The 12274-nt window shown below is 47.9% G+C and overlaps 1 long non-coding RNA gene across 1 annotated transcript in view; it reads left to right on the forward strand.

Annotated features, from left to right (window-relative positions):
- The window catches only part of LOC309567853, a 1051047-nt gene that overhangs the window by 456004 nt on the left and 582769 nt on the right, over window positions 1-12274 (forward strand). The gene's annotated exons all lie outside the window — the stretch shown is intronic.

The raw sequence follows: 12274 nt of genomic DNA on the forward strand, positions 1-12274 counted from the left end.
AACCTCTCCCCATAGCTGAGCTCCTCCATGCCTCTTATCAGTTTGGTTGCTCTTCTCTGCACTTTCTCCAGTTCCCTGATATTCTTTTTGAGAACTGGTGCCCAAAATTGAACTGCATATTTCAGATGAGGTCTTACTAACGATTTGTATAGAGCAGCCCAGATCCTCCTGTTCTCAGGTCCCACACTGGTGCTCCTGGCCCCTCCCTCCTGCCCCCAGAGCAAGCAGCTTACTATGGGGGCATCCAAGCAGGCTCGCTCCCGAGCCACTGCTCTGTATGTTCATTCACACAGAGCAACGTCTCGGCCCGCCCCCTCTCTCCTCATTGGATGTGATTGACAGCAGTGGGAGCCAATGACCCACTGCTGTCTCAGCCAATGAGGAGGGAGAGTCACTGGAGAGCCTCAGCTCTTGTGCACATCGCTGGATCGCGTGGGGTTGGAGGGCTGCTGCACACAGAAGGTTTTTTAGAATGCATGAAGGTAAAAAACCTGAAGCCTTTACAAACACTTTAGGCTTATGATCTACCAGAACCCCCGGATCCTTCTCTACCATTGGTTCTCCCAGTTCTACTCCCCCTAGTATGTATGATGCATGCATATTCTTACCCCCAAGTGCATAACTTTACATTTATCAACATTAAACCTCATTTGCCCCATAGTTGCCCAATGAAACCGTGCATTGAGGCCAGCTTGTAAGTTGGAGACATCCTGTAAGGACGTTGATCCACTGCAAAGCTTGGTGTCATCTGCAAAGACTGAAATCTCAGACCCCCCATCATTTATAAATATATTAAAAATGAAGGGTCCCAACACTGAACCCTGAAGTACACCACTGATAACACTGATCCTTGGGGTACCCCACTGATAACACTGATCCTTGGAGTACACCATTAATAACACTGAACCATTGTACACCACTGATAGCACTGAACCCTGGGGTACACCACTGATAACACTGAACCCTGGGGTACACCACTGATAACACTGAACCTTGGGGTACACCACTGATAGCACTGAACCCTGGGGTACACCACTGATAGCACTGAACCCTGGGGTACACCACTGATAACACTGAACCCTGGGGTACACCACTGATAACACTGAACCTTGGGGTACACCACTGATAACACTGAACCTCGGGTTCACCACTGATAATACTGAACCTTGGGGTACACCACTGATAACACTGAACCTCGGGTACACCACTGATAAAACTGAACCCTGGAGTACACCACTAATAACACTTAACCTTGGTGTACACCACTAATAACACTGAACACTGGGGTATACCACTAATAACACTGATCCTTGGAGTACACCATTAATAACACTGAACCTTGGTGTACACCACTAATAACACTGATCGTTGGGGTACACCACTGATAACACTGATCCTTGGAGTACACCACTGATAACACTGATCCCTGGGGTACACCACTGATAACACTGAACCTTGGGGTATACCACTGATAACACTGAACCCTGGGGTACACCACTAATAGCACTGATCCTTGGGGTACACCACTGATAACACTGAACCTCGGGTACACCACTGATAATACTGATCCTTGGGGTACACCACTGATAATACTGAACCTTGGGGTACACCACTGATAACACTGATCCCTGGGGTACACCACTGATAACACTGAACCTTGGGGTATACCACTGATAACACTGAACCCTGGGGTACACCACTGATAATACTGAACCTTGGGGTACACCACTGATAACACTGATCCTTGGGGTACACCACTGATAATACTGAACCCTGGAGTACACCACTAATAACACTTAACCTTGGTGTACACCACTAATAACACTAAACACTGGGGTATACCACTAATAACACTGATCCTTGGGGTACACCACTGATAACACTGATCCTTGGAGTACACCATTAATAACACTGAACCTTGGTGTACACCACTAATAACACTGATCGTTGGGGTACACCACTGATAACACTGATCCTTGGAGTACACCACTAATAACACTGAACCTTTTGGTACATTACTAATAACACTGAACCTTGGGGTACACCACTGATAACACTGAGGAAGAGGCTGGGCCTCGAAACGCGTCAGCCGTCATCTCATCGGTCATGGACGATTATATGGACTGACCCAGACATTTGAGCAGTTTAGCTCGATATGCTTTACTTTCTTCTATGTCTGTGAGTAGCCATTTTTAATGTTACACAATAAAGCCTGTTATTGAGGATAATGCCCTAGGTCGGTGCGCCCTCTCTTTGTTTTCTTTGCTTCTAGTATCGGTGGACTACCCCAGTCCGTTTTGGGCAGCACATCTGAGAAGCCAGGTGTGAGTCCCGTGAGGAGTGTGGTAGAGGGGCTGGGATACCAAGCGCAGGAGAAAGGTGGTCACACCTTATTGTCTTTTGGAGCACTGATAACACTGAACCCTGGGGTACACCACTGATAGCACTGATCCTTCGTGTACACCAGTGATAACACTGATCATTGGGGTAGAGCACTAATAACACCAAACCTTGGGGTACACCACTAATAAACATGAACCCTGGAGTACACCACTGATAACACTGAACCTTGGGGTACATCACTGATAACACTGAACCCTGGGTTCACCACTGATAACACTGAACCCTGGGGTTCACCACTGATAACACTGAACCCTGGGGTACACCACTGATAACACTGAACCTTGGTGTACACCACTGATAACACTGATCCCTGGGGTAGACCACTGATAACACTGAGCCATGGAGTACACAACTGATAACACTGAACCCTGGGGTAGACCACTATTTGTGACTGGTGAGTATCTTGGTGACTGGTTAGTATATTAGCGACTGGTGAGTACCCCAGGTTTAGTACCAGGGGAGACAGGGGTAGTGTAGGTAAGGAAGAGCAGGTCGTTAATATTATCCCCTTAGAGTAGTGGGTAATAATGTCCGACAGGATTGGGGATGCCACTCAGTGCACTTCTTGCTGCATGTATGAGTTCCTTGATGAACCAATCGAGGATGAATACTGCTGTGCAAGATGTGAGCGACTTGTTGCTCTGGAAGCCCACATCGTGGATCTAGAAAACACAGTGGCAACACTGCGTAGCATCAACAACCTGGAAAGGAGCTTGGACATTACACATCAGGCGCTGGCAGGGGCCAGCATAGAGGAGGGAGGAATAGAGGAGACGCAAGCAGCAGAGGTACGCAGTTGGGTGACTTTTAGGAAGGGTAGAGGGATGAGGGCCAGGTAGGCCAGTCCTGAGTTGGTACACCCTAACAAATTTGCCGAGTTGCAGGTTGAGGGGGATATCAACTCAGGGGTGGCAGTGCTGGAGCATGCGCCCTCCCCCAGCTGCCAGGGGAGGGGCGGCTCCAGGAAGAAGGGGGGTCATGACTCAGGAAAGGTTAGACAGGTTGTGGTAGTGGGGGACTCAATTATCAAGAGGACAGAGAGGGCAATCTGTAAAAAAGATCTCGGTAACCAAACAGTATGTTGTTTACAGGGCGCCCGCGTTCGGCACATCGCAGATCTGGCAGACAGATTATTGTGCAGGGCTGGGGATGACCCAGCGGTCATGGTGCATGTGGGCACTAATGACAAAGTAAAAGGTAGGTGGAGGATCCTAAAGAACGATTTCAGGGACTTAGGTAATAGATTGAGGAATAGGACCTCCAAGGTGGTTTTCTCTGAAATACTGCCTGTACCTCGAGCCACACAAGAGAGGCAGAAGGAGATTAGGGAACTTAAGAAGTGGCTGAGGAACTGGTGTAGGAAGGAGGGGTTTGGGTTCCTGGAAAACTGGGCTGACTTCTCAGTCGGCTACCAGCTCTTTAGTAAGGATGGGCTGCACCTTAATGGGGATGGTACAGCTCTTTTCGGGAGAAAGATGGCCACCAAGTTGGAGGGGCTTTTAAACTAGGAGACGGTGGGGAGGGCTTAGAAGTAGAGTCAGTCATGAGGGAGCAAAGGACTGAAGACATAACGTCAATTGGTAGGTCTGTGCGGGAAAACCTCAGACCAAACAGGAATAAACATAACCGCCAATCACGTTTAACTTCCGTAAAACTAAGAGGGGTATATGCTAATGCCAGGAGCCTAGCTAATAAAATGGATGAGTTGGAAATGTTAGTACATGAGGATGACATAGACCTTGTGGGAATAACAGAGACTTGGTTCGACCCCTCACATGACTGTCTGGCCAATATCCAAGGGTATTCGGTGTACCGGAAGGGCAGGGTAGGAAAAAGAGGGGGAGGGGTATGTCTCTATGTCAAGAACAATATAAAGGTGATAGAGAGGAGTGACATTACGGAAGGGATGAGTATGGAGTTAGAATCTGTGTGGGTTGAACTCCATAGGGAAGGAGAAAAGGGAAAAGTAGTTGTGGGGGTTTGCTATAGGCCACCTAACCAAGGGGAGGAGGTAGAGCTGGAATTTTTAGCACTAATGGGTAAAGTGGCAAAATTGGGATCAGTCATCGTATTGGGGGACTTCAATTATCCCGACATTGACTGGGAAGAGGGGACTGCACACTCACAGAAGGCCCGTCTATTCACGGAAACCTTACAGGATAATTACATGTCACAGTTGGTGGATTCTCCTACTAGAGAAAACGCAGTCCTGGATCTATTGATCACTAATGACCCAGACCTAATCTCGGAGGTAGGAGTCCAGGACAACCTGGGCTCTAGCGATCACAAGATGATCGCATTTAGTATAAATAACAATATAACAAGGCAAGTGGGGAACATAAGAACCCTAAACTTCAGAAGGGCAGACTTTCCAAAATTGTACTCATTGATGGAAAGGGTAAACTGGGACCAAACCCTGGGATCACTGACCACAGAGGAAAAATGGGAATGCTTTAGGACCACATTAAGCAAATGCATCTTGCAGTGCATTCCTATGGGAAATAAATTTAGAAGAGACAAAGCCAAACCTGGCTGGCTAAACCGTAGCATTAAAAAACTTATTAGGGGAAAAAAATTGGCCTTCAAGAAATATAAAGCAGAGGGCACAGTATTGGCTTTCATACAATACAAGGAGGCAAATAAGAAAAGTAAACAAGAAATCAAGATGGCTAAAATCAACTTTGAGAGACAAATAGCGGAGGATAGTAAAAAAACCCAAAGAAATTCTTTAAATATATCAACAGCAAAAAAGCTAGGGCAGAGCATATTGCACACATAATTAACGATGATGGGAGGATGGTTACAGAGGACACTGAAAAAGCAACCGTGCTGAATGCTTTTTTCTCGTCAGTCTTTACACAGGAAAAGGAGGGGTACACTGACCATGACTGTATGGGGTACACTGACCATGACTGTATGGGGTACACTGACCATGACTGTATGGTTAGCAGTGATACACAGGACTTGCCACTATGGCTTACAGAGGGTGTAATCAGGGAAAGGCTGGATAAAATTAACACAAACAAATCACCAGGCCCGGATGGCGTACATCCGAGAGTACTCAAGGAACTCAGTATGGTTATATCCAGACCACTGTTCCTGATCTTTGCTGACAGTATTAGGACAGGAGATGTACCAGGGGATTGGAGGAAAGCCAACGTGATTCCAATATTCAAAAAGGGCCAGAGGCATATCCCGGGAAATTATAGGCCTGTCAGTTTGACATCAGTAGTATGCAAACTTCTGGAGGGGATGATTAGGGACTATATCGTAGAGTTTGCTAAAGACAACATCATCAGCAGTAATCAGCACGGGTTTACAAATGGGCGATCTTGTCAAACCAATCTATTAGCATTCTACGAGGAGGTGAGCTGTGAGCTAGATAGGGGCAGACCAGTGGATGTGGTGTACTTGGATTTCGCTAAGGCGTTTGATACAGTTCCCCATAAGCGCTTAATTTATAAGATAAGGTCTGCAGGTATCGACCGCAGGGTTTGCTCTTGGATACGGAACTGGCTAAAGGGGTGTGTCCAAAGGGTGGTAATAAACAGCGCATACTCAGACTGGTCTGGGGTGGTAAGTGGGGTCCCCCAAGGCTCAGTCCTGGGACCAACCTTGTTCAATTTATTCATAAACAGCATTGAGGACGGGATCAGTAGTTCTATATCAGTTTTTGCAGATGACACAAAATTGGCCAGGGCAATAACTTCACAGCATGAAGCAGATATCCTACAGAATGACCTGGACAAAATAACGGAGTGGGCAACGACATGGCAAATGAGGTTTAATGTTGAGAAGTGTAAGGTTTTGCACTTGGGGACTAAAAACATAAAAGCACAATACACGTTAGAAGGGGAACCCTTGGGGGAATCAAAAATGGAGAAAGATCTGGGAGTCTTGGTTGATGATAGATTAGGCAACAGCATGCAATGTCAGGCGGCAGCTGCCAAAGCCAGCAGAATATTAGCATGCATAAAGAAAGGGATGTATTCCAGAGATAAGACTATAATCCTTCCACTTTACAAAACACTGGTCCGACCGCATCTGGAGTATTCTGTCCAGTTCTGGTCACCAGTCCTCAGGAGGCATGTGTTGGAGCTGGAGAGAGTCCAGAGAAGGGCAACTAAACTGATTAGGGGATTGGAGGACCTTGATTATGAAGAGCATCTGCAATCGCTTGATTTATTCTCCCTGGAGAAGAGACGCCTGAGGGGGGACATGATAGCAATTTACAAATATCTCAATGGGGATCTCAGCTTAGAAAAAAAGCTGTTCAATCGAAAGGGATTGCACGAGGACTCGAGGGCATACAATGCGATTAGAGGAGAAGCGTTTTAACCTCAGGCAACGTGGGGGGTTCTTTACTGTGAGGGCTACAAGATTGTGGAATTCTCTACCACAAGAGGTGGTTTCTGCGGGAAGTATGGTGGCTTTCAAAAGACTCTTAGAAGTACATCTCAAGGATCAGAACATTCAGGGCTATGTGAGATGATTACAGCCACACACACCTACACAGGTTGAACTGGATGGACTATTGTCTTTATTCAACCTCAACTACTATGTAACTACCCGTAACTATGGTATCTGACAGAGCTTGAGATATTTTGCAAAAAGAAGAATGGGCAAAAATGTCCTCTCTAGATGTGCAAAGCTGGTAGAGACATCCCCAAAAAGACTTGCAGCTGTAATTGCAGGGAAAGGCGGTTCAACAAAGTATTGACTCCGGAGGGGGTCACAGATTTATTTGTAAAAAATGTTGAAGGCCATTTATCATTTTCCTTCCACTTCACAATTATGTGCTACTTTGCATCGGTCTATCACATAAAATCCCAATAAAATACATTTATGTTTTTGGGTGTAATATGAGAAAATGTGGAAAATTTCAAGGGGTGTGAATACTTGTTCAAGACACTGTATTTGAGAATAAGAAATTGCTCATTGCTCAAGGAACCCCTAGCAGCCTCTGGAGGAACCCTGGTTGAGAAACCCTGACTTAAAGCAGGGCCCTCTTTTCGAATGGGCGCGCCCGGCAGTTGCCCGGGAGCCCCACTTGCCAAGGGGACCCCCAAACACAGGGTGACAATTTACATACCGACCTGTCCCCCCCCCCGGCCAGATTAGTTTACCTGGTGGTCTAGGACACCCCCCCCCCCCCCCGTTGTCCACCAGGAGCGGGCGCCGGTTGTTTTGGTGTGGCTCTGAGTCTCCGCTGCACTGGTTGCTAGGAAGGCCAGCCGACTGGCATCCAACAACCAGTAAAGTTCTGAGGAGTACCCATCATGCACAGCGGAGGAGGATCCTCCTCGTTGGCTCGTCCTCCTCCACGCCTAGAAGAATGGCTCCACCCACCTCCTCCCTTCATGTGCTGTGCGGCCGGTGGAAGGTAAACTAATCAGACTGCTGCAGGCTGCTTGTTTTTTTTTCTCTCTCTCTCTCCATTGACTGTCTGTGCCATCCTTTTCCTGCCATATACATCCTCTGTGTGCCATCCTCTGTGTGTGTGCCATCCTCTGTGTGTGTGCCATCCTCTGTGTGTGTGCCATCCTCTGTGTGTGTGCCATCCTCTGTGTTCCATCCTCTGTGTGTGTGCCATCCTCTGTGTGTGTGCCATCCTCTGTGTGCCATCCTATGTGTGCCATGTACATCCTCTGTATGCCACCCTCTGTGTGACATGTACATCCTCTGTGTGCCACCCTCTGTGTGCCACCCTCTGTGTGCCACCCTCTGTGTGCCATCCTCTGTGTGACATTTACATCTTCCGTGTGCCATCCTCTGTGTGCCATGTACATCCTCTGCGTGCCATGTACATCCTCTGTGTGCCACCCTATGTGTGCCACCCTTTGTGTGCCATCCTCTGTGTGCCATGTACATCCTCTGTGTGCCATCCTCTGTGTGCCATGTACATCCTCTGTGTGCCATCCTCTGTGTGCCATGTAAATCCTCGGTGTGCCATCCTCTGTGTGCCATGTACATCCTCTGGGTGCTATCCTCCGTGTACCATGTACATCCTCTGTGTGCCATGTACATCCTCTGTGCACCATCCTCTGTGTGCCATGTATATCCTCTGTGTGCCATCCTCCGTGTGCCACGTACATCCTCTGTGTGCCATCCTCTGTGTGCCATGTACATCCTCTGTGTGCCATCCTCTGTGTGCCACCCTCTGTGTGCCATCCTCTGTGTGCCATGTACATCCTCTGTGTGCCATCCTCTGTGTGCCATGTACATCCTCTGTGTGCCATCCTCTGTGTGTCATGTACATCCTCTGTCTCTGTGCCATCCTATACCTGTCATGTACATCCTCTGTGTGCCATCCTATATCTGCCATGTACATCCTCTGTGTGTCATCCTATATCTGCCATGTACATGCTCTGTGTGCCATCCTATACTTGCCATGTACATCCTCTGTGTGCTAGCCTATACTTGCCATGTACATCCTCTGTCTTTGCCATCCTATACTTGCCATGTACATCCTCTGTATGTGCCATCCTATACTTGCCATGTACATCCTCTGTGTGCCATCCTATACTTGCCATGTACATCCTCTGTCTCTGTGCCATCCTATACCTGTCATTTAGATCCTCTGTGTGCCATCCTATATCTGCCATGTACATCCTCTGTGTGCCATCCTATATCTGCCATGTACATCCTCTGTGTGTCATCCTATATCTGCCATGTACATCCTCTGTGTGTCATCCTATATCTGCCATGTACTTCCTCTGTGTGCCATCCTATACTTGCCATGTACATCCTCTGTGTGCTAGCCTATACTTGCCATGTACATCCTCTGTCTTTGCCATCCTATACTTGCCATGTACATCCTCTGTATGTGCCATCCTATACTTGCCATGTATATCCTCTGTGTGCCATCCTCTGTGTGCCATCCTATACTTGCCATGTACATCCTCTGCCTGTGCCATCCTATACCTGCCATGTACATCCTCTGTCTGTGTCATCCTTTACCTGCCATGTACATCCTCTGTGTGCCATCCTATACTTGCCATGTACATCCTTTGTCTGTGCCATCCTTTACCTGCCATGTACATCCTCTGTGTGCCATCCTCTGTGTGCCATCCTATAGTTGCCATGTACATCCTCTGTCTGTGCCATCCTATACCTGCCATGTACATCCTCTGTCTGTGCCATCCTTTACCTGCCATGTACATCCTCTATGTGCCATCCTATGCCTGCCATGTACATCCTCTGTCTGTGCCATCCTTTACCTGCCATGTACATCCTCTGTGTGCCATCCTTTGTGTGCCATCCTATACTTGCCATGTACATCCTCTGTCTGTGCCATCCTATACCTGCCATATACATCCTCTGTCTGTGCCATCCTTTAACTGCCATGCACATCCTCTGTGTGCCATCCTATACTTGCCATGTATGTCCTCTGTCTGTGGCCGTGCCATCCTATACCTGCCATGTACATCCTCTGTGTGCCATCCTATACCTGCCATGTACATCCTCTGTCTGTGCCATCCTCTAAATGCCATGTACATTCTATTTGTGCCCTCCTGTGTGCCATCCTATATCTGTCCTGTACATCCTATGTGTGCCATCCTCTGTGTGCCATCCTATATCTGTCCTGTACATCCTCTGTGCCATCCCATACCTGCCATGTACATACTCTGTCTATGCCATCCCATGCCTGCCATGTACATCCTCTGTGTCATCTCATACCTGCCATGTATATACTCTGTCTATGCCATCCCATACCTGCCATGTACATCCTCTGTGTGCTATCCTATATCTGTCCTGTGCATCCTCTGTGTGCCATCCTATACCTGTCATGTACATCCTCTTGTGTGCCATCCTATACCTCACATGTACATTCTGTGCCATGTGCCCTCCTGTACCTGTCCTGTAAGTCAGCTCACTGTGCCATCCTATATCTGTTATGTACATCCACTGTATGCCATCCTATACCTGTCATGTGCCTCCTCTGTGTGCCATCCTATACCTGTCATGTGCATCCTCTGTGTGCCATCCTTTACCTGTCATGTACATACGCTGTCTCTGCAATCCTATACCTGCCATGTACATCCTCTGTGTGCTTCTCTCTCTCTCTCTGTCTCTCTCGTTGTGTTAATGTTTAACTACCTCAATACTGGGCACTTAAACCCCCTTCCTTCCCAGACCAATTTTCAGCTTTTAGCACTGTTGCAATTTGAATGACAATTGCGCGGTCATGCAACATTGTACCTAAACCAAATTTGTGTCATTTTTTCCCCACAAATAGAGCTTTCTTTTGGTGGTATTTGATCACCGTCAGGTTTTTTCTTTTTTGGTGCACAAATAAAAAAAGACTGAAAAGTTTGAAAAAAAAAAAAAAGTTTTTTTGTTTAGGTTATAAAATTTTGTAAATAGATATGTTTTTTCCTGCACTGATGAGCACTGATGATGCCGCACTGACAGGCACTGATGAGGAGACACTGATGGGGTGGCACTGATGGGGTGGCACTGATATGCAGCACTGATGGGCACTGATAGGTAGCACTGATATGCAGCACTGATGGGCACTGATATGTGGCACTGATAGATAGCACTGATATGCAGCATTGGTGGGCACTGATAGGCAGCGCTGATGGGCACTGATTGGCGGCACTGATGGGCACTGATTGGCGGCACTGATGGGCACTGATGGGCACTGATAGGTGGCACTGTTGGGCGGCAATGATCGGCACTGATCGGCACTGATGGGGGGCACTGATCGGCACTGATGGGGGGCACTGATGGGCACTGATAGGCGGCACTGGTGGGCAGTAATGGGCACTGGTGGGCGGCACTGATAGATGGCAATAACGGCACGGGTGGGCAGCCCTGATAGAAGGCATTGGTGGGCAACACTGATAGGGATGGCACTGGGGGGCTCTCTGAGCCCTGCTTGCCATCCCTGGTGGCCATGGTGGGCATCCCTGGTGGTCATGGGTGGGCATCCCTGGTGGCTTAGTGGCACCCCTCCCCCCCCAAGGCTGCACTGGTAATCAATCATCTGATTACCAGCACAGACCCCCCCTGTGATAAGGGAGTAATTAGAAATACTCACTGATCACCCCAGCAGCAGCACCGATCCCCTTCTCTTCTCCTCACTGACAGGATCTGTCAGTGAGGAGAAGAGATCAAAGCCGTTATAACGGCTGTGTTTACGTTACATGACGGCTGTGATTGGACACAGCCGTCATGTGATCAGGAAGGCCAATCACAGGGCCCTCCTGCCGAATGATGTTGCTCTGTGTCCGAGGGACACAGGCACATCGAGATCGCGCCGCTGCGCGTGCCCGCGGCGGCGCGATCTCACTCCTTCTGAAGGACGTTCCGGAACGTCCATTCAGAAGGACGAGACTCCCGCCCGGCCGTATATCTACAATGGCCCGGGTGGGAGGTAGTTAAACACTGATTTTGTTGGAGGTACCAATAAATATTGCCTTATCGATAATTTGCATTTTTATTCTCGTGGGTGATTGTGTAGGCGAGGCCCCAGTGCACTGCATTTCCCGGGGACCTATACGGCTCTTAAGATGGCACTGACTTAAAGAGACCAGTGCCTACAAGGCCTAGAGAAATCTGCCCCAATGCACTTTAGCAGCAGCACTTCCTAAACTTTTGCTATTACAGCTAAAGCACATTATCAAAATGACTGCCTGGGATCCAAATTGTTATATTGAAGCGGTCGACTTATTTAAAAGCCCCCTTAATGACCCTTCTGAACCATCTGAGCTAAGTTTGAAGGCCATGAAGTGCATTATGTTTAGTTGTTCACTATGAGAAAAAAATGACGCATTAGTTGGGCAGGTCCGTGAACCAGGAGTGGGCACCTAACACCCATGATATACCCAAACCTGAATCTCCTTCCTAGTCAGGAGTGTATACC

This window comes from Pelophylax lessonae (assembly GCF_965119305.1).
Source record: "Pelophylax lessonae genome assembly, chromosome: 12".
In the NCBI taxonomy this organism is placed as follows: domain Eukaryota; kingdom Metazoa; phylum Chordata; class Amphibia; order Anura; family Ranidae; genus Pelophylax; species Pelophylax lessonae.